Source organism: Phyllobates terribilis, unplaced genomic scaffold (assembly GCF_046119375.1).
Source record: "Phyllobates terribilis strain yellow unplaced genomic scaffold, ASM4611937v1 Scaffold_6350__1_contigs__length_45103, whole genome shotgun sequence".
Lineage (NCBI taxonomy): Eukaryota > Metazoa > Chordata > Amphibia > Anura > Dendrobatidae > Phyllobates > Phyllobates terribilis.
In genome coordinates this window covers 36,996-42,512 of record NW_027369094.1, presented here as the reverse complement: position 1 = coordinate 42,512, position 5,517 = coordinate 36,996, and positions in this window count along the sequence as shown.

The following is a 5,517-nucleotide window of genomic DNA, read 5'->3' as shown; positions in this document are numbered from 1 at the left end:
ATCTTCTAATTATAGAAGATATAAAATAACGAATAAAATAAAACAAATGCTAAAAGATAAATGTCTGTGCTAGATACTGATATCATTCCGTATCTAAGAGGATCTAAGTGCCGCGTGAGAGACACGCTCTAGTCTCTGCTGATCTTCTAAGTGCCGAAGGCAATGCTCTTCTCGTCTTATAGTCTCGAGGTCGCTTTGATGGTATATCGTCTGCAACGACCTTCCATTGGCTATCGCGGCCATCTTTTATGCTTGGCACTGGTGCTCGTCGTTGATAAGTCTTTACAGCTTAGACTTTACAACATCTTATGTTAGACCAGATGCTTGTCTATGATCGTCGCGACCCTCTCTGTCAGTAAAGCGACCTTCGGTATATAGTCGCGACCTCTGATTCATGCATAGCGACTTGCTCCTGATCGTCGCGACTTCCTTTCCTTGCTCTGCTCCACTCCATACGCTTCCTAAGTACCTGTATTGAGTAAACTCAATGTAGATGTTAAAAGCAAGTGTTTGTTATCATTAAAACTAGAGAAACTGAGGTAAAGCAATACTTGCTTGACCCAACACTTTAGCTTCCTAAATAACTCAAAGACCTATTGATTTCCTGCGATATCTCACTAAATACACATATTAGTCCATAAGGTAGTTTGTTATCATTAAAACTAAGGCATTATCAGTTGTACAAACTAAGGGGCTAGTTCATACAACTAACAATTTCCCCCTTTTTAATGATGACAAACTTAGAATCCTGTCATAGACATATTATAGAGCTGAGATAAGAAGTAGCTTTCAATTCCCCCTTAATCAATGAACAAGTAATAAGAATCGCCCTTTAACTTCATATGTTCTAGTTCCCTCTAAATTAAATAACTCCTATGCCTGTAATATTCCCCCTTTTGATATCATGTAAAAAGGAATGCATAATATTAATCAAGAGAAACTAAGTGTAGCACGTGTGTGCCTTCTAGAGAAATGAGTAAGTGATACGAAAGAAAACACAATAAGTCTAGCCCTATCTGAGTACGCACTAGAGCAAGCAAATAAATGAACCAAAAACAAGTAATTCATTGATAAAATTGAGAGCACACAGAAGAAACAATAAAAAAGGAGCAAAAATGACAAGAAATTTAGAGAAGCTATGGGTGTCTAAGGAGCCCTAAGGGAACTGAGACCACAACTACTCCCACTGATAATCATCCTGGTAGTCGTCCTCGCAAGTCTCTTTCACGGGTCCGATCAAGAGTGTCTTGACGTGATGAAGGTGCCAGTTGAGCAGGCTCTTAAGACCTGATAGGTGCCGATTTGTCTGAAGTACAACTTCCAAGGTACGGTGCTGAATTTCTTCTAAGCTCATGTTCGGCAGCAACAGAGGCGTAGACTCCTTCAGGGGGCTCTTCATTCTGCGAGGTCGAGATTCAGATCTGGGAGGGGCTGAGGTTTCGGGCTTTAGTTTGGGCTTGGGCTTAGGCTTAGGCGCAGATCTGGGAGTAGAGCCGAGTAGGAGCTTCTCAACCGGTGCATCCATACTAGAGTGCTTGAGGAGCCGACGCAGCCCAGTTTCATTGAAAATACTCTCGCATGGCGTTTCCTTGGTTGACCTATAAATCCCCAGCTCAAGCATGAGCTTCTTCACTATGTGACGGTAGGGGAGCGCGTGGTTCTTATGCATCTTCACCGTTAGCATATAGGAGAGGATGAGTCGCGGCGTGTCTATCAGACTCCCCTCTATGACTTCTCGGAGGAGACACGCGTCAGCGATGGTGACGGTATCGCGCTTCTCCTGGCGAGGGATGATGTTGTGCAGCATTATGTAGTGAAGGAGCTTATTACTGAAGCCCAGCATGTGCGTCTTGATCTCCTTGGGACACAGTTCCCCACTAGCAGCTCCAGCGTCTCGCCCTTTCCAGAGGGCCAGTTCTTCTTCGGAAGGGATGCGTACCCTTCGCCCGTGGGAGGTCGAGCACTTTCGCCAGCAGTTTGACGTTCAGTGTCTTGGGCTCGTTTCCCCAAGGGATGTGGACCACAAAATATAGCTGGCCAGAGCTGGGGGTCATGACAGCGAGAGCACTGTAGAACTTCCTCACCTCTTCGTAGTCAACTGCGAAGGGCTCCACCTCGAGCTCTGACAATCGAGTGCGCTCAAGGGAGGCGACAGCGGCGGCCACGTCGAACTCTGCGGGGCTAAGGCTGGACCAGAATCCTTGTCCGATGATAAGGGGCTCGATGACGACTCTGGTCGAGAAGTTGCCATGAGCGGGAGGAAGGCTAAGGGATTCACCGCTTTTTAATGATGACAAACTTAGAATCTTGGCATAGGCATATTATAGAGTTGAGAAAAGAAGTAGCTTTGAATTCCCCCTTAATCAATGAACAAATAATAAGCATCGCCCTTTAACTCCATATGTTCTAGTTGCCCCTATATTAAATAACTCCTATGCCTGTAATATTCCCCCTTTTAACATCATGTAAAAAAAATGCGCGATGTTAATCAAGGGAAACTAAGTGTAGCATGTGCGTGCCTTCTAGAGGAATGAGTAAGTGATACGAAAGAAAACGCAATAAGTCTAGCCCTATCTAAGTACGCACTAGAGCAAGCAGATAAGTGAACCAAAAAACTAGCAATTCATTGATAAAATTGAAGAGCACATAGAGAAGCAGCCAAAAGAGCAAAAATGACAAGAAAAATAGAGAAGCTTTGGATTTTCTAAGGTGACCTAAGGGAACTGAGTCCAAAGCTACTCCCACTGGTAGTCTTCCTTGTAGTCGTCCTCGCAGCCCTCTTTTAGAGGCCCAATCATGAGTGCCTTGATGTGGTAGAGGTGCCAGTCGAGCAAGCGCCTTAACCCAGATAGATGTCGATTAGTCTGAAGAACAGCTTCCGAGGTGCGAAGCTGAATTTCCTCTGAGCTCATATTTGGCGGTAGCAGGGGCTTGGGCTCCTTCGAGGGGCTCTTCAGTCGGCGAGGTCTGGATTCTGATCTGGGAGAGGCTGAGGTTTCGGGCTTTGGTTTGGGCTCGGGCTTAGGTTGAGGCGCAGATCTGGGAGTAGAGCCAAGTAGGAGCTTCTCAACCGGCGCATCCATATTGGCGTGCTTGAGTAGCCGGCGCATGCTAGTTTCATTGAGTATACTCTCGCAGGGCGTCTCCTTGGTTGGCCTGTAGATCACCAACTCTAGAATGAGCTTCTTTACTATGTGGGGGTAGGGAAAGCGCGTGGTTCTTATGAATCTTCACCGTCAGCATATGGGAGAGGATGAAGCGCGGCGTGTCTATTAGACTCCCTTCGATGACTTCTCAGAGGAGACACACTTCAGCGATGGTGACGGTATCGCGCTTCTCTTGACGCAGGATGATGTTGCGCAACATTATGTAGTGAAGGAGCTTTGTACCGAAGCCCAGCATGTGCGTCTTGATCTCCTTGAGATGCAGCTTCCCCACCAACAGTTCCATCGTCTCGCCCTTTCTAGAGGGTCAGTTCTTCTTCGGAAGAGACGCGTACCCTTCGCCTGTGGGGAGGTCGAGCACCTTCGCCATCAGCTTGACGTTTAGTGTCTTGGGCTCGTCTCCCCAAGGAATGTGGGCCACATAATATAGCTGGCCAGGGCTCGGGGTCATGACAGCGAGAGCGCTGTAGAACTTTCTCACCTCTTCGTAGTCAACTGCGAAGGGATCCACCTCGAGCTCCGACCATCGAGTGCGCTTGAGGGAGGCAACGACGGCGACTACGTCAAACTCTGCAGGGCTGAGGATGGACCAGAATCCTTGGCCTATGATTATGGGCTCGATGACGACTCTGGTCGAGAAGTTGTCGTGAGCGGGAGGGAGACTAAGGGACTCGCCGCTTTCAAGCAGGGCGACGATCTTCTGGCGTTTCTGGGTTGTGGACGAGGGTGTGATGGCTAGGGCTCGTTTTAGGGAGGTCTCAAGCAGTGGAGATGGAGGAGTTGTGAGAACGAGGGTGGTGGATGTGACTTCAGGCTGGTTATGGGTGGATTCGTCATGTTTGGAGATGGAGGGAGTATGCTTGGTGGAGTCGGTGGAGGATACCGGGTGAATAACGGGGGTCGATGTGTCTTCCTCCATGGGCACTATAGGTGAAGGCATAGGACTGGGCACCTTCTCTGGAATGGGAGAGAGAGGATTTGGTGGCTCTGTCTCAGGGAGAGCTGGTATGGTGGAGGAGGAAGGAACAACGGAGGTGGCTGCTTTGGATCTCTCCATGAACTCAGGAATTTTAGAAATTCAGCCCATTTGGCAGGGTCGATGTTCATTTGGTTGGCCGTTGTTGTGTTTGAGAGAGTGGAATTCGTGAGGAAAAAGAAGAGAGGGAGTGCAGGGTTTGAGTGATGAGTGCTTAGAGGAATGAAGGTTTAAGAAGAGTGAATAGTTGCAAAGGCGGTGAAGGGGGTCTGAATCTGGGCAAAGGGGCTATTTATGGAGAGGATCAAACGGTCGAATCACAACGGCCTATAATCGAATCTGGAACGGCGCCTCGTTTATCGCAGATGCAAGTGACTGTTGGTAGGCTGGTGAGTATTGAGTGCCTAGAAGATAGTTGACCATTGAGACGCTCGGTCCCTATGATTCTATCAGTCTCTATACTCAGTTCTCGAAGTTATTTGCGCTTGACTCTAATTTGTGTTACTCGGTCCCCAAGAACATGTAGCTCAAAAACTGCGCTTGTGATCTCTTCTACTTACTCGGTCCCTATACTAGGACATACTGTGTCTCAGTTCCCATTCTCAGTAGGATAAATCAACTCGTTTAAGCACATAATAAACTCACACACGCAAAGAGACATAAAAGCTCTTATTAAACAAGAAGTGCTAAGCATATATGGGTAGGCTTTTTGTCATCTCAATGAATATTCCCAGTTGTGACTTATATGGTAATAGGGAACGTAACATTAAGATCAAGGCTAAGGGACTGGCCTATAAGCATGAATCGTATATGGGGGGCTGATTATGAGGTTAAAAAGCGATCATCGTGCATATATATAAGGGCTTGAAAATGAATAGCATGCAAATGGATCAAGTTTTAGCAAGCAATAGTGCAATCCTAGAGAGGGCCTAACTAATCATTTATCATTTAGCATCACACAGAGCATGCGAAGGACGAACCCCTAAGAGTATAGGCTAGGTTCGCGCACGTACTAGACCTAGGTTCCCAAGATTAAAAAGAGCACTGAAATTACACAAGATCAAGGGAGAAGGCTTACGTGCAAGGAGATGCTTAATGAAAGGGGATCAAGCCAAGTGAAGTCGTAGCTTGATAAACGGTTCCTTGTTCAAGGCCTTGGTGAAAATGTCTGCTATTTGATCCTTAGTTCTAAAATGGGTGAGCTCGATGTGCTTCTTCTCCACATTATCTCGAAGGAAGTGATGGCGCACGTTAATGTGCTTGGTTCGAGAGTGGTGGACAAGATTCTTTGAGATGTTGATCTCGCTTGTGTTGTCACACCTTATTTCAATCAAGCCCATCGAGATTCCGAAGTCAGTGAGTTGTTTCTTGAGCCTT